Genomic DNA, 20715 nt, shown 5'->3' with positions numbered 1-20715 from the left:
GTCAGAGGCCTCTGGAAGCAGTCCACCAAAGATTCCAAGGAAAAGTAGGAGGAAAGAAAAGAACATTACAGTCCAAGACTCCCCTACAATAGAAATTCAAGAAACTGTCCAAAAAGAAGAAGAAGATAGAGCTAAAAATAAGAAACATAAAAAAGAAAAAGGCAAAAGAACCATTCAAGAAGTCTATCCATCCCCTGAGCAATCCATAGAAGAGGATTATCAACCTCTGTCAGAAAGATTAGTACACCTTCAGGCTGCTGCTATATCCAAGAAAAAGCAAAAAGGAAAACAGAGTGCACAAGATAAGAGTGCTAGTCCATACTTAAGGAGGAGCACTAGGCTAAAAGGAAGAGGGAATAAAACCCAAGAAAAACAGTCTCACTTTATTGATTTAGGTGAAGAGACACTTGAGAAATCTCCAGCTCAGCCAAGCATTGAATCAAGTCCTCCACGTGAGGAAAGCCCTTTTCGGCCAAAAAGAGAGAGCAGTCTTCCTCCTCCACCAGATTTTGAGCCTAGTCCGAGAAAGACACCTGAGGTAGATCCTAATCAGCAAGAGGTATATAACTACCTGGAATCCTTAGAACAATCAGCTGCAGGACCGAGTACCACTCTGCCACTTGATGCACAAGTTCAGTCTTTGAAACAGGAAGTATTTGAATTAGAAGTCCTAAATAGGCATATCAAACAGGAAAATGAAGCACTCAAAGAGCAGAGTAGGGTAGACAAAATTGTCCATTATAACACTATGCTCCATTTAGGATTGTGGCAAAAGAAAAATAGGAAGCTGAAGAAAAAGTGCAAAAAGTTAAGCAGAGCATTGATTAACCTCAAGTTCAAATGTCTAGTCAGGAAACCAAGGATGATGTTAGCATCAAAGAAGAAGAAAAGAGGGCTAGATGTCCTTGCAGAAGCCTCATAACATGTGGATTAGAGGGAAATAACTAAATTTTGGTTGCATGAGGACATGCAACACCTTCACAGTGGGGGTATGTTGAGCCTCAAACCTGCACCTTCCTATACACCCTCTCAGCCTTCTTTTTCCACTTACTTCATCCACGAAGCTGTTAAATCATTGCATTATAGTCTAAAAAGAGCTTTTTACATGGTTTTCTGACTATGCTTATGACTGTTGTTTGGTTTAGATTTTTTAGCTGCGGAAACTGACTTAGATTTTTTAGCTGCGGAAACTTGTCAGTTTCCGCAGCCAGCACAGGTTTCCGCAGCCAGCACAGGATTCCGCAGCTATTTTGTTAAAAGATATGCTACAGGTGTCCTATGAAGAAACAAGCCACGTGGGCAAGCTACAGGTGACGGGTACATGGAACGTGTCCCTTCAAATCAACCAAATCATCCATGGAAGGTCACGGTCAACAAGGGTCAAAGGCAAAGCCAACCAAGGAATTTAGCGGTGGCACGTCTCTGTTTTGAGCACGTGAACGTTTACGTGGCACAGTCCTCAGCTCACGAAGACACTGGCACACCTGGAGATCATCCCCGTAACCTGAATCCAACAGCTACCACTCCGAAGATTTAATAGACATGATGACAGTTACGCTAGATCTCGGCTGAGGAGATCTACGTGTCTTTGGCAACGCAGTTAGTAGCATAGGATTCAGTTAGTTAGTTTCAGCACTTTTTCATTATAAATAACGCGTTGATGAACGCTGTGTAGAAGCTTTTGCGATGTAATTTTTGGAACTGTTTCTATTAGCACCCCACTGTACTTTGTTTTATATATGTTGCTGTTGCTTTAATACATGAGAAGACTACTTTGCTGAGCTCGTTCTTGTAACTGTTCGTTGACTGGCTGAGGTGGCAGAGGGCCCCTGCGCACTAAAGCCCTGTATAGTTGTCATTTGATTTCATTATGTTTCTGTTTTCATAATCATTAGCTTGTATATAACGTGTTGTCTTGATGTTTTTAAATTCACTGTTGTTTATATGTTCACTTCCTTTTTCTTATAGCTGTCAGCTGATCAACATTTTTCTGCAGGTTTTCTTAGGCAGCCCGGGCAAATTTTCATCTTTTTGATAACTATTGACATATGAGATCATCTTGTCCTTCCTGCTAACTTTCATTTTCTGAAGTTTAATTCCAGCACTGTCCTTTTTCAAGTTGTGATTTGCTTACTTATTTTTCTGTTACTTAGACATCATACTACTCATCAGTTTATGGTTTCTTTCTATAGTCAAGTGACTCTATTGGCAAGAAATCAGAATATTACTTATTGTAGTGTGATTTAGTTATCATATTGCTTAAACTTATTCATGATTGCTTCCCACAAGGTAGATTGAGCTGAAGGGTAAAGGATCAGAAGAGTTGAAGTAGTGTGATTAGTTTCCTTTCTGTAATTTAATTTCTTGCCATTTAGATATCATATTGCTTAAACTTATTCATGATTGCTTCCCACAAGGTAGATTGAGCTGAAGGGTAAAGGATCAGAAGAGTTGAAGTAGTGTGATTAGTTTCCTTTCTGCAATTTAATTTCTTGCCATTTAGATATCATATTGCTTGACTTGTTCATGATTGCTTCCCACAAGGTAGATTGAGCTGAAGGGTAAAGGATCTGAAGAGTTGAAGTAGTGTGAATTAGTTGCTTTGCTTTGAGTTGCTTTGAGTTGCTTTAAGTTCAGTTTTTACTTTCTTTTCATTCAGCAGCAAGGATACTGGGCCATTGTCATTAGTTCACTGTTTGATACATTTACTTCTTCTTAAGAATTGATTTCATTACAGTTGTTTTAAAGCTTTCTTTTTGAGCACTTTTAAGTTTTTGAAAATCATTGTAGAAATCACCATCACCATCCATACTTAACTTTCATTTTCGCCATCACACATTAGGAAAGATAAATCTAAAAACAAACTAAAAAACTCAAAAACGACAAAAGTCTAAGGAAATGGTTATCTAGTACATATAGTACACTTCACTTCGTCAGTTTACGAATCCCAGATTGACATTTTAAATAGCAATTTAGAACACACTAGTTTCCTAAATTATGATGCTAGTAATTGTTGGTATAATATATAATAGGATATAGAGGGAACCAATGGAGAATTGATAGTCTTATATGCCAATTCATCAATCTGGTCATAACACTGGTCCTAGTAATTATCACCCAATTAATCTTTTTCCCACTAGTGCATCTGATGATAGTTGTCTTATATTGGTTGATCTTGTCGATTCTCCTTGTGATTTGAGTGCACTAATTGAAAGTTCATTATCCCAAGAGTTTCAGGTTTTTCAAAAGGATTGTTTTGAATTCCATGATCAAATCTATGATTGGCTGGAAACATCTTACTTAGCAAACTCTATTGTAAATAATAAGTTTTGATCTTCCATGTCATTTGCTAAGAATGAAAACATGAACGAAGGTACATTCACAAGAAATTCTCAATATTTGTATGATTGTTGTTCTAGTCAAAAAGGCAAGGCTGCAAATTGGTTAAGTTTAGTTGTTATGGCACATCTTATGCATTTAGCAAAGACCTTCTATATTTTGTGCAAATGATTCATGATCACATTTTTATTTTTGAGCATTGCTTTATATTGTTTTTAATCACTCATATCTTTCTATTTACAGGTCGGGAGAAACTTCGGTGGCCAGTTAGATTAGGAGTAGGCATGGTTTTATTTAGTTTTCATTTGTATTGCATTCAATTTCTATTATGCCCTACATCTAGTTTGTGCATTTTCTTTGTCTCTTGCTTCCCGTCTTGCTTGTTGCTTTCTTTTGGAGTCTCGCATTTGCTTTATTCTTTCACTTTTATCCTTATTGTTTGTTGTGTATTTTCTTTTGTGTTTTGTTCAATAAGACCATAATGAAAATTTATCTCGTTTGGCTCAAAAAGGAAATGTGGAAAAGTTTTGAAAAGGAAATTGTGATGACGAACAACTCTTAGCTGATTTGTCTTCCTCTTCTTTGTTTTTGCCAACATATCTCTGAGGTCAATGATGTCTCAATGGAAAATATGATACATTTGAAAGGAAATATTTTAATATAACCATGACACCTATATCTACTCTAGAATCCTCATTCCTTAACTCAGTATTGTAATTAAATTGTGTTTTGAATTGCTGATGCAATCAAGTAGAGAAGGGAAAGGGAGAAAATCAGTATCGAGCATATCAATTTTATAGGTATATATAATTGTCTCTGAATGAACAACCTCTCTTTCTCTTAATGAGAATAAACTTATAAAATAAAATAAAGGGTGAAAGAAGAGAAAGTCTTCCTGCATAGAGAGGTGAAGCAAGTAACTTTGTCAAGGTATTGAAGCCTCGCAGTGAAGTAATGCTTGTGTTCCTGTAATGACTTTGTTGGGGTATTGAACATGCTTGCTGGCAACGGAGCAACACCAGAGATGAAAACTAAGACTTTGATCATCTTAAACTCGTGACTACATTTTACCATTATCCTAGACTGAAACAATTGTGATGTGGAAATGTTTGTAAATGTGTTTAGGAAAGAAAAGGAATAGAGGATACTACATATATAACCAGGTCAAATGGGGAAGCCAGGGTAATCCACACAATGAATAAATACTCCCTGAAGGAATAAGACTTTGTGCTCAAAGGTAGACCTAACAAAGAACTTGGAGTTCTTCCAATGTGTCTCCATGTGTTGTCAGGACGAAAAACACCCTCCAAAATTTGCTTACACTTGAATTTTGGAGCCTACTTATGATCTCATGATCTGTCACCCAAAGTTTTTCATGATCACTTTGTGATTGGTTGATGTTTTTCTGATTGTTTAAGCCTCCTTCTAAGAATTTAAGTGTCAAATCCACTTGCTTACACATGCTTATACTTTTATGCATTCACAAGCGTACCCTTTTCTAGCAAGCTTGAAAGAAAACACCCACCCTTGCAAACAAACATTGCGCAATTCTCCATAACAATTCTTACGCAATCCCTAGAAGCAGTGCATTGCACAATCCTCCTAGATATTGCACTACGTAGTCCACGCCAACAACCAGTGCGCAATTTCAATCGACAGGTTCTCTCATTCTTATTTGCAATTGTATCATCACTTGGGTGAATTTTCTCAACTATTGTTTTTCGCGCGTTTGCTTTCACAAGTGTCACTTTCACTTTTGTAACTATTGTTTTTGCTTACTTCCACTTTAACAACTGTGCTTTTGTGTTCTCTTCAATATAACATGTGTCACTTTCACTTTCTTTAGCTTTTGCAAGTGTTTTCACTTTTTCTTACTATCACAATTCTCACTATAATTGTTTGTACTTTTGCATGTGTTGCATTTTAGCGCACCACTAGAGGCCACTCTAGCACATTCTTTTGCATTATTTGATGATATATATCATAAGAAAATTCACTAGACACTCTCCCACGGTTGAGCGCACTTTCTAGTTGCAGTCGACACTCTTGTTGTAACTTGTATTTTAAGTGTCGTAAAGTGACGTTTTAACTATTGCACTTACAAATAATTGTCACATTGTTGTCATTTCAGGTATGCATGTGGATTTTGAGTTTTGTGTATCATTTTGGCATGTGTTGATGTTATCTGAATGTGAGATCATTGTTTCAGGACTTGTTCGCATGTTTTGTTTTCTTTTATCTTACTGAGCCCACACTTAGCCATTTTGGAGCTTTCAATGTCTTTGCAACTTGCTCAATCTTCGGCCAATATTTTTTCCCCTTGGGACTACACACTATGCAGTCATAAGGCATAGTGAAACACCCTCTACCTCTTGAAATTTCACACTGCATAGCCCTAGAGGACAATCCCCTCCACCAGCGCATTGAGCAACCTTTATGCCTAAGCCAGCAATCTAGCTGCCTAACCTTAACAACTACGCAATCCATTCTCTCTCTTACCTTGGATTGTGCATTGTGAAGTTACAATGGTAAGTGAGGCCTTTCTATGTCATTAACTTGCCAAACTACACAATTTCCTAAGCCTTACCTTTAGTTATTATGCATTGAGCAATTTCAGTAAGCAACCCTGCCTCCTTATCCCTCTGAGGTGCCCAACTGTGTAGTTATATTCATCAAGTGGGCTTCCCACTACGCATCGTGAAGTTCCAGTGAGCAAGGGATCACTTTTGGGTCATTGAAGTCCTCAACCACGCAATTCACTGAGCCTCTCTCTCAATCATTGCGCATTTCACAGTTACAATGACCAGTCTTGCTTCTCCTGTTGACTAAGACCCCTCACTGCACAATCCTTTATCATAGCTTTTTCTTTTCTATGCATTGCGTAGTTCCATTAGATGGTAAGGCCTTCCTTTAGTCCCTGTAATGCCCAATTTTGAAATCCCTGTCTCTTCCTTCTTGGGCACTTCTCACTGTAGATAATTAGTTAGCAAGCTTAGTACCTTGCCTCCTAGACTTACTCACTGTGCTAGAAGACTTGTCATGCCCTCCTTTATTGCACATTGTGCATTTCTAGTCAGTAATGAGGAATCATTGTGTTCTCATATCACTTATCTGCACAATTCCCAACCTCCTTCTCTCAAAACCCTTGCATGTTGCCTCATCTCAATCAACATCTTCCATGAGTAAGAAGAGGTAGAATAGGTGTTTCTGGACTGATGTTGGCTTGTCATGAGTGGTCTCCATCTACAGGTATCATCATTACAACATGTTAGGGTAATGCTTAAGAGAGGCCATCAAGGAGAGGCTACAGGAGAACACTTATGAAGAAGAGGAAAAAGAAGAACCATCACGAAGAAACCATGGACTATGGCACAATGGTGACATCTTATGTTGACTTGGAAGGTTCTGATACCCATCAAGATTCTTTGGAGGATGAAGATGAAGAACAAGAAAAGATCCATCATGAATAATTTAAAATCATAGCAACAAAGAGAAGAGCTTGGCATTGCCACATTATCATGGAGTTCCATCTCATCATTGTCAAGTCATGGCTTGTACACATGTCATCACAATGTCATATGTGTCAAAGTGTCTTGCCACATCATTTGTATAATGTAATTGTGTAATTCCCAAAGTGAGAAAATGTAATATGTGTGGAATCCCAAGGGTCCCACATGGAATGTGAAAGGTCGCTAAAAAGTTATAAAGTCATGTAAAATATCAAAGGTCATATAGGAATTTCAAAAGTCAGAGTAGAAGCTCAAGAGTCACGAGGGAGGTCTAGAGTTACACAGGAGGTGAACAGTCACCTCATTTATTATAAATACACCCTCATGTCTCAAGAGATGGGATTTGGTCTTGGAACATTTCACCTTGGCTTCTCTAGTTTGGCATATGAGAGAATATCTTTCTTTGGACGAGCAAGTAGTGACTTAATGTTCCACTATTAGGACTAGTGTGGAAACATTGTAATTGCATATCTTAGGACTTTCACTTAATATATGAAGATTTTAGAGTCACACACTTTCATGCATATGTCATGAAGGATTGTGAGACTATTCTTTCATTTTTTGTGGTGTACGTTTATGTTAACACATACTAAATGAAAATGAACTATTTGATTGCATTTAGTGTGCATCTTATTGAATGTGTGTTGTTACCTGCTTTCATCGTCATTGTTATCTTGTGAACTAATTTTCAAGTTAATCAACAATTCTTTCATGCTCTTATGTGTCTCTTTTATGATGGTACTATCACTTTTCTTCTAGAGGCTCTCTCTCTCTTACCTTGTCGTGAAAGTACCTTATATACATTGAAGTTGTAGGTCTCACAGCGTCAACCTGCTTGATTCAAATATTGTTGTATAATCTCTTATGTTAATAATTGTAGATGAGAAAAAATCTGAATAATAATCGCAACCAGTCGTATTTTTTGTTGGGGCTCCTACTCTAAATGATGTGAGCTCTAATTGGGACTTCATACCAGGGAGATCCCTTTCATTGACGAATTTACAACACTGCTAACTCCTCTTGAGATGTGAAGGAGAAGATTCTATTGTGATGTTTGTGTTTCACCATTGCTTTATAGAAATTTTTGTGTTCCTCTCTGCTTCCTTTAACCACCTCACTCGAGATTTATATTCCCAAAGAACCTCCTCTTACTTCTTTCATGCCTCAAGTTGATTAATTAGTTGTCCCTCTTCTAGAATTAGGTCCTTTATTTGACCTTATAAGATTATTTGTTGTTTCACATATTGTATACATGTTTCTAACACTTGCTTATCCTTGAGGATATGCCCAAATTTTGTTCTATTCCAAACCTTGAGTTTAGCTTTGGACTCCTTTAGCTTTAGTTGAAATGTATGCATGTATTTTTCTTCCTTGAACCTCAATTTCTTCCCACCAATCTTTGGCATTTGTAAGAAAGTCAAGGTCATGTAACCAAAAGCTTTCAAATATGAAGGGGCAATTGTGGTGGGCGCTTTGAAATCTAGCTCAAACGAATAGGCTAATGGTTATAGATGGTGCTCAGCAAGATGGAGGCTTCAACAAATACATCTCGTTCCATGAGGACTTTGATATGAAGAATCTATCCAATCTAGTGGCAATTTGATGTTTTCCTCGACACAAATTATTCTAGGTTCTAGGTAAAAGTTTGATTCACCATTTTTATATTGTTTGCTTGAAGAGACTGAAGGAGATTTTAAAATTTTTGGGCCTCTATATCTAATATTTTGATCTCACCTTTCTACTCCTCTAGTGATCTGATCAGGTTGAAATCACCTCCTAGGATCCACCAATCTTCTTGATGAATTGTTCAGATGGTATTTATAGTTGCGATGACCTATTGTTTATTGACAAGTGTATGGGGGCCATAGATTGTTGTCAAGTATCCCCTTTCCATGGATCCCACACATTGAAACTAACTAGAAAGTATATGGGGTCATGCAATCCAATCGATAAAATACATTTCCTAGGGGTTCCAGAGTATTGTTAGGCCCCCTGCACTTCCTCTAGCATCAATGGCTACAAATTTACATCCCCGCCACCATTGGTGGGCTATTTGACCAATTCGTTCACTTGAGATCTTGGCCTTGTGTATCATGAATATTAATGAACTCTTCTTTCGAATTATTTCCTTGAGAATTTTATGCTTACCCTTATTGTTAAGTCCAAGAATATTACAAGATACAAGTTTTGTTGTGAAAGGTTCTTTAAGGAGGAAAACACATTTGACAACAATGTAACCTGCACTATATTGACTAGGTGCTCTCCCACTATGTGGATTGAAGCTTTATTTTTCCTTCTTCACCTTTATAAAAATCTTATTTTGTTGGACTTTCCCTTTCGTATTGTAAGTGTGACTCCTAGACTGTGACTAATTGATCCTATTTGTGACACCCCCTGGGTAATACACCCTCAATTTAAATCTTAATGAAAAACGGGGCTTAGAATTGGGACACATATTCTAGAGTTTTAGGAAAGAGTTCGCTCAAGATTAAAAGGAAGTTGACTTGTTTTATGACAGCCATGGGGGGCTGGCAGGTGGGCCTTAATGGGTTGACTATGCTAATTAATTATGTGGAACATAGGAAGGACAAGAGCATGCATTGTTTGGAACACATTCTCAAGCAAAAGAGGACAACAATTAAGAGGTAGCATGGGTTGCACTAATAGGTCCAACAAACCAAGTTCACCAACTAGAAGTGGAATGGAGAGCTAGTGAGAATAACATGCCCACCACTAACCGAAAGGGAAGGACCGTAGTTGAGCACATGAGAAATAAAGTCATAATTGATTACCAGAGGAGTGAAGTGGAACATAGGAGAGCGTGGTTGGGAGAGGAGATACCTATGTTTTACAGAGGAAGAACAAAGGGAGCACAACAGATTAATGAAGGTTGGAAGCTTTGTGCTGTTACAAGAGGCAAATAAAATATAAATCATTCGATTGAGCATTGGAAAGACGAGAGAACATATCTCAGGTGGGGGAAATAGCCTCTGGATTCCCTGATTGGCTAGAGGGTGGAGATGGTTTTCTATGGATTCCCTTGACAGCTTAGGTGGAGGCTTGTTCCTTGGATTCCTAGTAAGGAGAGTTTTGTATCCTCCTATGCTTATTTCTTGGTTTTTATAGTGAGTTATGGATTCTTAAGATTTGGTGGAACTATTGTGTATAATTCCTTTGAGGGTGGAGGTGTTGAGCCTCTAGATTCCCTTGTACTTGAGGGTGGAAGTGAGAGCCACTGGATTCCCTTCGTTGTTTTAGGCTGGAGGTAAGAGCCTCTAGATTCCCTCATTGTGTTGAGGGTGGAGGTGTTGTGCCTTTGGACTCCCTTGTCTATTTAAGGGTGGAGGTGTTGACCTCTGGATTCTCTTGTATGGCTGAGGGTGGAGGTGTTTGGGTCTTCGGATTCCCTTATTTTTTTATTGGGTGGAAGTGGAGAAACCTTTGGATTCCCTATTTTAGCCTGTCGATTAGATACTTGTGGGTGGAGGTGGTGGACCTATGAATTCCCAAATATGGCTTACTAATTGAATTTTTTGTGGATGGAGGTAGTTGAGCCTCTAGATACCCTGTTTCAGCTTGGGAATGATAGAGCTATGATTTTCATTAAGTAGTTGAAGAGTGGAGGTGGTGTACCTATGGATTCCCTATGTTCAACTAACTGCATTGAGTAGTTGGTGGGTGGAGGTGGTTGGGTGTATAAATTCCTTGTTTTAGCTAGCATTGGCTTTATCCTTCGAGTAATCCTTCGTAAGCTCTGGAATCTGGCTCAAGGGTGAAAATGCAAGAAAGGCTTGGTTGCAGCTTGTTTAAGGTTGGGCGTAGAGTCCTTAAACAAGTCCTCATCTCAATTTCTAAGCTCATTTGATAAGATAAGTAATTCCTCGTGCTCTCGTACAACTCAATATTATACATGTGTTTAAAGTGTTGATGCGATGCCTTTTTTATGTTAATTCCTGAGTAATAATGAGTAAGGTTTAACTCCTAAATGGTAGAAATGTTAATGATTATTTATGTTCCTTTAATATGAATATCATGAACTAGCCACAATGTTGATGAGTTATTTAGTTCAACTTCAAGGAACTTCGTTTCCTGTGTGTATTTGTGAAATAATAGGTGAATTTTGTTGTGTTTTATTAAGTTGTTTTTATGTCAATTTCTAGTGTAACATGACATATGAATTATTGTTCCATTTTGAATTGGTTAATGGCTTGAATGGCCTCAGTTTGAAGGGTGTGGTTAAATCCATATTTAAATAAATGTTGCATGAACCTGGTGTGTAACCAGTTGTATACCAATCCTTGATATTATTGTTTAAGTATGGGAAAAATAGTTAAAGACCAAGCTACAAGACCTCTTACATTCATATATGTAAACATGGAATGGATTTGGAATATTTTGAAGTTTGGAGGGCCCGGTATAAGACCCACGGCCCCATAGGATCTAGCGCTATAATAAAGTAATAAGGGCAGAGGCCTAAGTTCTGCTCACATTACACATTTTTTTTGTGTGTGTGTGTGTGTGGGCTGGGACAAAACCCATCACCGTCAAGCGACGAGAGAAATTGTCATTCCAGACATGGAACTGGAAAACTACGTTAAATGCCAAAACTCAGTTATAATGAAGAATTTTGGTTTTCCAGGGAAGGAAGGCCTTTGCCAGGACCGAAGTCCACATAGGTCAGTGACATTGACAAGGAGTGATGTATCACCCACGTGGCATGACACATGACACCCTTATTCAATTGTTTGGAAAGTCCAAAGGATTCATAAAAAAACGACACATGACACTCCCATAGGAGTTCGCATGGATCAGGTGACATCAACATGACGTATCAAGGCCTCAAAAGTCTAGCAGCATACGGGTGCCAACAAATAGAAATTTTATGTGGCAATTGATAGGAAATTACTCGGCACCAGACCGTAGGGTATGTGTCATTGGAGGCAACTAGGAAAACTAGTGACAAACGGAAGTTGGGACAAAGATTATCTCTAACAAGTGACAGAAAGGTTGTCATCTCGGAGTACCAGGGCACAGGGGAAAACCATAAATATCGGTGAAGTGTTGGCCAACAATGACAGAGGTCGACAAGCAAAAGTATTGGCAATAAACGAGTAGATTTGAGGCCATGTTAAGGTGCAGAGGGTTGGGATTCTGGTGGTGGCAAACCCTGATATACAGATTACCCCCCCACTAGTTAACATAAAGAAATTGTCATCTCGCTCTCCCAAACCATCGATGGAATTCACATAGGGGCGCTAGCAGGAATGCATGAGGTTTTAATCTAGGGTTACATAGCAAGTCACAATGGCAGCCACATAAGAAGGACAGGGTGCTCATCTAGACAGCAACGTGGGTGCCACGTGGCAGGCCAAGAGGTCATGGCAGATTTTGAGAGTACAAACTTTAAAGGACCATAACTCTCAATCATGGAAGCAAATTGAGGCAAATTTTATATCGTTAGAAAGGTCTTGGTGAGATGAATGTAATGGTATCATTAATTTGGAGTTATGAAAAGGTTGGAAAAGAGAAAAATCTTTAGACACCATCTCCATGATTGTACCTTGGAGGTTGGATCAACATAGTAACATGCCTCCTTTCACCCTTAGTGAGGTCTATGGGTGGTGAGGGGGTATGTTACACTATCTCTGCCATTCATTCTTGTAATTGGTATTTTATCCTAAGGTATATTTGGTGGTACTAAATATTTTGGTGTTTAGGAATAGTGGTGGGATCTTTATCTTTCCATTTCTCAATAAGTTTTAATAAGGTTTGCTCATCCTTGTTGAATACTTTTGCTTTCGTTCTTGGCACATCTGACTTGGTTTCCTTATCCTAAATTGGTGTCTCCTACGAGGCCTCTGGGGTCTTCCCCTTTGGTGGTGCTTTTTGCTACTACTCCTCCATGTTGGTGTCCAAGATCATGATATCCTCTAGTAGTTCTAGGTCTTCATTCTAGTCCTTGAGCACCAAATATTTGTTTGAAGTTTGGATCGAGCTTGACTCTTGGTCAGTAGGCGAGATACTTTAGTTTCATCTATTGGGTGTTTTTCTCTTAAGACATTCTTAATCAACAGTTTGAGATTCACACTTGGTCTCTTCCTGGTCCACAGGGAAGTCATGATATAAGTGGCCATATTCATGACATCATCGGCATTTGAAAGGGACATGTTCATAATTCAGGTTTTGCTTCCACACTTCTTTTTTTCCACTGGAAAAATCATAATCTTTCATTATAATTGAAAAATTACATGTTGTAGATGCCTTTCGGTATATGCTACGTTGGCCCTTAGCCATCTCTGTGAGCCATACAAAATGCTCAGTTTTTGTCAAAAAAAGATGCATGTATCATCCATCACCACGCAGGGTGTTCGTTTTTTAGAAAAACACGAAACAAGTAATAATGTATAGATGGGGGGAAATCAAGATTTTCACCCTTTTTTCTTCTCAACCATTCTCCATCCCCCCTGAGACTCTGTTGGAGTTATAAGTGCTAGCGTTGTATCAGCCATAGGTTGGGGATTGCCTTTATCAGAATCTGATGTGTCTGATATGTGTTGATGTTTGGATCTGCCCGTATCTATTGTTTTTGATATCCTTGCCGACTGTACATCTATATGTTCTTGTGGATTTATGTCTTCTACTTCTGGTTCTTTGTTCATCTAATTGGTCTCATTGGGGGTTACATATTCCACCTCTTCTTCCTCCTCGTCATCTGAGAGTGGTGGAGGAAATTGCCATCCCTTGGCTTGTTTCCCCGTTTTCTTCTTCCTACGAATGTCTTTTTTGGCTGTTGGACACGTGCTTTGTAGGTGTCCTGTTTGTCGGCATGTTCTGCATTTGAATGCGGTATTTTCATAATCTAGAATTTGAGTCCAGCTCCTCTGTCTATGCTTCATCTGTATTTGGTCTGGCAAACCTTTGTTGAGATCTACTTCCACACATATTTGTGCAAAAGTGTAGATTATTTCCTCCAATCTTTGGGTGTCCATTTTGATGTAACGCCCAATAGTATTACCGATTCCTGCTAGTACTTGTTTATTCCAGAGGTGTATTGGGAGATTGTGTAGCCATACCCAAACTGGCATCTTAGAGACAACCATTGTATTTGCATCGAATTCTGGAAACCATGGTGTGATGAAGAGTCCTGTGGATCCCCAGAACCAAGGTCCTTCCTATATTACAAAATCTCTAGCCTCCGCTATAGTAAAGTTCACTATGAAAAACCCTTGGAACAAAGATGTATTTCACATTGTGTAGTCCAGTCCGTAAAGATCCAATGAAATAGATCAACCGGTTTGGGCCAAAAACAGTTGAATCTACATATTATTGCTTGTCTTTCATATATAGTGCAGTGCTCATCTGTTTATGGTATATCTATGTTATATTCTAGGGTGTGATTCAGCTGTTCCACAATGTATGGCCTTGCATCCATACCTGTTTGATTTGGTGCTGCTTCAGCTGTGTTTTTCCCTTGAAGAATGTTTTTGAAGGATATACTGCCTGTTTCTTTCCCCTGATGTGTTCCTGTAGTTTTTGTTGTATTAGTCCCACTTCCCTCGCCCCTAAATGGATTCCTGTTGTTGTCTATCGCGCCCCCTCTTATTCTCAGATTGAGAATTATTGTTGACAGGGGTGCGATTTTGTAATCCCTGAGATACTTTGTGTTTTGAAGTACTCTGCCCTCGTGTATCAGGTTTTGTGATTTTGTGGGATATCCAAATTGTTGCAGTATATGATTCTGCAGTTGCCTTACAGAGTCGGTCTCTTTTACCCAAAGTAGTTGCATTTTTCTGGCCGGGGTTTTGACAAATACTTGGAAGTTTCGGCCTTTTGATACCCAGTGGGCATCTCCGTCTATTGCCCAGGACATCCTGTTCCACAACACTAGATCTTCATTGTTCATCTTACCTTTCCGGCCTTCTTCTGCTTTTGGTGGCTGTAAGTTAAAACATGATATTGTCTTAATACTTGTTTGCCCCCAGACCTGAACTTTCGGTAGCTTGTTTGGTCTTCTGAGCATCTAATCTGTTAGACCGTTTACAGATCTGGGGATATTTGCACCTTCCTTGGCGTGAAAGGTGGACCTAGATCCGCATAAAACCCTTACAAGTACTACAAGACCATACTCAAGTTTATATATAAAAAGTATTAGGAGTATGTTGTTCCTTACCTCTGGATCAATGGTGTTTATGCAGTCAGATCCAGTGCTATGGACACCATGGATCCCATAACCATATGCCTGTAGTGACGCAGAATCGGTGGTTGCAGATACCCTCCCTATTACTTTCATGTGTGCTTCATTGTTGTTGACATTGCTGCAGCCCCTGAGAGCCGGATCAGTCAGGTCAATGGCGGATTTCTGAAAGGGGATAATCAGCTACAGGGCAGCGACGACGCTCCTATGTGCTTCGGTAGCTCTATCCGCCGCACCATGATCCAGAGCATTAATAGATCTCTCATCTTCCGTGTTGAGGTAACGAGAATCCAGCCGTAGGGACCCTTCCTTCTCTTTTCCATTGATCTGCTTCAGCTTCACAACCAAGGCTTGAGGCTCGTAGATCCGGCCGATTCCGGTTGCAAATGGGATAGCTGTAGGTGCGGCATCCATTTTTCTGCAAACCATAGATCTGTATTTTTCTTTTAATTTGCTTCCACACTTCATCCTGATATAAGATCTCAATAGACTCAGGCAGAGGTTGGGATATATTCATGTAAACACATATACAAACATAAGAATTATATCACCCTCTTCTAGTGACCTCTAAGACTTTTACAAAGGATCCTATTGCATTATCGATGCCTTCGAGAATTTCTGGATCCCATAATTCTTTAGGAAGTGAGAACATTCTCACCTATACTAGGGCTTCTAGAAATTGTTCTTTATCTGTGATATATCTTTCCTCCCAAAACCTCATGGATATCCCAACATTATTGAAAAAATAAGGGCAATATTTTAAAACCTTGGCTCGGTTCTCCATATTTGTGGAAATTACTATAAGGAAGCTCTTGGATCCTAATTCAAGGCCAACTTGACCTTTCAGTTGCCATTTGTGTTGAATCCATCTTACCAAATCTCTTTCAGTGGTCCAAATGCCTATAAATTTGCATATAAAGGCATGATATTTCATGAACTTGATATAGTCGTCAAGTTTATTGGATCTTACCTCATATTTTGGGTTCTTGTTTGCTTTCAGCAAGCATCTACTCTTGAATCTATTTCACCATTGAGCTCCCAGCAAAGTGTTGTCAATTGGCACTATATCTTTGTTATGGACTTGAGAAATGTCTCCTTCAGTCGATCTCAACTGGTTTTCCCCTATCACTATGTTCTTATAGGAGGGGCTCATGCCCCTCCCTCCATGGGAAATCATATGATCACTCAACTCTAGTGTAGATCTCAGGGGTCATAAACTCTAGTCAATAGTTTGTAGAACCAAATTACATAGATGATCAACAATATATATATGTACATGTCTAATATTAATTTGATCATTTAAATTTTACTAACTTTCCTCATTTGGTTGATAGTATAGAGTATTATTGAGAAGGACCCATCCATCTTCTTTAATTTTTAGTATTATGACACAATCAATAGATGGTCAAAATTATGTATATGTATATGTTTGAGATGAGCCTGGTCATTTTAGATTTACTTAGTTTCCTTAGTTTGTTGAGAACATAAAGAATATTATTTACATGTATACTTCAATAGTTGCATGAAGAACATTAAATAGAAATGAAGTAACAATGTTGAATGAAAAAATGTGAATAATAAGAAACAATTACAATTACAAATATGCATCAAACCCCTCATTCCATGGAATCATAACCTGCTCTGATACCACTGATCCGGATCTTGGGAGGAGGCCCCCAAGATCTAAAAGATTGAAATGGATCTTGGGAGGAGAGACCCCCAAGATCTGAAAACTTGCAATGGATCTTGGGGGAAAGGACCCCAAGATCTGAAAACTTGAAATGGATTTTGGGAGGAGAGACCCCCAATATCTGAAAACTTGAATTGCTAAAAGGAAAATAAGGAGGAGAATTCCCAATAAACAAAAACCACAAAGAGACTTTTTATTAAAACCCAAGTGGAAATAAACTAGCTAGGGCAATGGTAGCTTATCTCTGAGAAGAGATGTGTGGCTACATGCCTCTGAACTGTAAAGGCTACATTGTGGCGGACAATCTGTCCTTTTACAAAATGTGACTTGTTACTTATGGTATTTCTCAGTTACAATACCACGGGTCAATTCCATGAGTGGATGAATACCAAGGGTGGATTTTACAATACCACGGGTGGATACCATTTACAATACCATGGGTAAATTCCATGGGTGAATGAATACCATGGGTGGATTTTACAATACCACGGGCAGATGCCATTTACAATACCATGGGTAAATTCCATGGGTCGATGAATAATATGGGTGGATGAGTACCATGGTTTGATGCCATTTTCCATTCGGATCATTCCTCCCTCCTTAAGAAGCAATGGTCCCCATTGCGTAAAGTTCCCTCCTGGAAAGCCTCTGTTGAATATGAAGAGCCACTGAAGATCTGAGGATAGAGATACCCTGTAATGCTTGTGACCAACTGTGATTCTGACAGTGTGCGGCTTAGCAAATGGACTTCGATGACAAGGATTTTATGCGGTTGACCCATAACCATGATGTTGGTTGCTGATGAAGTAGCAGGTGCCTACATAGCCTGGGGTGGGAGGGCACGTCTCCAAATAACCCAAACCGAATGCTGTTGTGTTGAAACTGATGAATATGAAGCAGGTGCCTACTAAAGTGGGGTGGGAGGGCACGTCTCCAATGGAAACCCACTCCGAATGCTGCTCCAAAGTTAAAATGGACATAACTCGGCCAATATAACTCAGAATATTTATTATAACCTGTTTTTAGAAGCAGAAGGATCATTTTGCATCTTCCCATGAGTTGGAAATCCCTATCTAGACACTCTGAGATCTCATATTCGCGCTGCAACAGTTCCGCCGTCACAAAAATTCTGATAAAATAGCTGATTTTAAATCAGCGATATCTCCCACATCCAAACTCCGATTCGACCCTTTTTTTTTTTAAATTGGGTGATTTTTCGAGAGGAATCCAGATCTAGTATTTTTTTTTGTAAATTTCATACCAAATGTTTTATATCTGATTTGCAAATTCGCCGCCCAAAAAAATTCCTGCAAAAAAATGAAAAAAGAAAAATTCTTCCTGCTTGACCCAGGAAAGTGCTCTGTGGAGGTTGTAGCACATGCCTGAAGTTTGTTGAATATTGCTGCAAAATTTGAAACTGAAATATGCATCAAACCCTCATTCCCATGGAATCATAACCTGCTCTGATACCACTGATCCGGATCTTGGGAGGAGGCCCCCAAGATCTAAAAGATTGAAATGGATCTTGGGAGGAGAGACCCCCAAGATCTGAAAACTTGCAATGGATCTTGGGGGAAAGGACCCCAAGATCTGAAAACTTGAAATGGATCTTGGGAGGAGAGACCCCCAAGATCTGAAAACTTGAATTGCTAAAAGGAAAATAAGGAGGAGAATGCCCAATAAACAAAAACCACAAGAGACTTTTTATTAAAACCCAAGTGGAAATAAACTAGCTAGGGCAATGGTAGCTTATCTCTGAGAAGAGATGTGTGGCTACATGCCTCTGAACTGTAAAGGCTACATTGTGGCGGACAATCTGTCCTTTTACAAAATGTGACTTGTTACTTATGGTATTTCTCAGTTACAATACCACGGGTCAATTCCATGAGTGGATGAATACCAAGGGTGGATTTTACAATACCACGGGTGGATACCATTTACAATACCATGGGTAAATTCCATGGGTGAATGAATACCATGGGTGGATTTTACAATACCACGGGTGGATGCCATTTACAATACCATGGGTAAATTCCATGGGTCGATGAATAATATGGGTGGATGAGTACCATGGTTTGATGCCATTTTCCATTCGGATCAAATTATTGTGACTTGCAAATTGTTAAGCCCTAAGCAAATTTCAAAGGAAGTTGTTTTTTATTACCTCTCTCAATAGGCATAATAGGAATTGTTTGAGGGAATGATTCATCCAATGGAACTTCCACATGATAATCAAATCTTACTAAAACATATATGGGCAGTTTTGGGGGTAAAGTTATAGGGGCATACACATTTTGTTCTACAACTCAAAGAAAACCATTGGTGAATAATACATCAACCCATATGTTGATGTAGTCATCACCCTAGCTCCAACTACAACTTGCAACTCAAGATCCAAGTATTAATCCTCATATGTTTCCATAGAGCAGTTGCTTTTTCCTCCTGTAGAAACTACATTGGCATACATTAAAATCAATGCATCTCATTAATCTAATTATACTAAAATCAAGGCATATTCTTAATCTAATACTTGTACTTTTTGTCATGTTCTTTGTTCAAGGTAATTAGGTTAACAAAATGGATTGATTTCAGTGTGTGCCAATTTTAATTAACATTAATTGAAATTGGCTCTAGGCTAGGACACCACCATTTCTATTATTGTTTTCCAATTACAGGGCGACCTGGTTTAGTTGACTGACAATCATATATATCCCCATAGGCTCTTCTTTTCAGGTACACTTGCTTTCTAGGCATCCTTAAATTAATCATAGTTTATTGAGGTTCTTGATGGACTTGGAGTTATTGGATGCTTCTTGGGATTTATGAGTTATACTTAAGTTGAATTTAATTCTTCTACTTTATTATTCAAGTATTTCCTCTCTGTGATCGCTAGTCGTCATCGTTTTCGATAGGATCTTGTTATTTGCAAATCAAGGATTTCCATATCCAAATTAAAGCTCCATTTATAAAGCAACTAGAGTATTATAATTAAGATGGCATTGGGAGTGGTGAAGTATCTCACGAGTTTCTTTTATTTTTGTTGAATGTATGCATGCAAGTTATTGTGGGTGCTATTAACGATGAGCCTCGACCACTCTCTCTCTCTCTCTCTCTCTCTCTCTCTCTCTCTCTCTCACACACACACACACACACACACACATTTGCAGTTTAGGTGGATCTAATTCAACTAGGAAGCTAAGGGGTGCGCTTGTATGATATATTTATGTCTCTCTCTCTCTCTCACACACACAACACATTTGCAGTTTAGGTGGATCTAATTCAACTAGGAAGCTAAGGGGTGCGCTTGTATGATATATTTATGTAGAATACTTCATTAAGGCATTAAAGCATTTTTTGAAATCTCATCTAGAAGATTCCCTAGACCATGGAATTTATGAGTTTTACTTATTTTGAATTGAATTCTTCTACCCTATTCTTTAAGTAATTCTTCTCTGAAATCTCAAGTTGCCATGGTTGTCAACTTAATATCATCCTATGCAAGTTGAGGATCTAGTGTAATTAGTCATATTCCATTTCCAAATTAATCTCCATTTGGTTAGTACTTATATTTTGTAAAGAATCTATAGTAATATAATTATAATGGCATTAGGAGTGGTGAAGTATTTGGTGGGTTTTCTAATCTTCTTGTTAATTTTCTTATTATATGACAATGATATTTCATTGTAGTTAAAAGTCATAGCTACTTCTTAATCATGCTTACATAATGAATTCCATGCTCTAATTTGGAAAATAGAGCTAGGAAATGGTTACCCAACACAACCATTTAGAGATCCATGGAGCCTCTGTCCATATATAGGGTTTAGGATGCCTAGAGAAGGACGAGGGCCATGCGGGACATGGTGATGTCTCAAGCAATATTGGGATGGTGGTAAATAGGTGCTAAAAGAAGAGGAAAATATAGATTGATCCTCCCTTGAGTGCACAACAATGTAACAATGTGGTGTAGAGAAACCTTCTCCTCT

The sequence above is a fragment of the Pinus tabuliformis genome, chromosome 6 (assembly GCF_031772625.1).
Source record: "Pinus tabuliformis cultivar Carrire ecotype Pingquan chromosome 6, CPIR1, whole genome shotgun sequence".
In the NCBI taxonomy this organism is placed as follows: Eukaryota; Viridiplantae; Streptophyta; class Pinopsida; order Pinales; family Pinaceae; genus Pinus; species Pinus tabuliformis.
Note: the sequence above shows the minus strand (reverse complement) of the source record.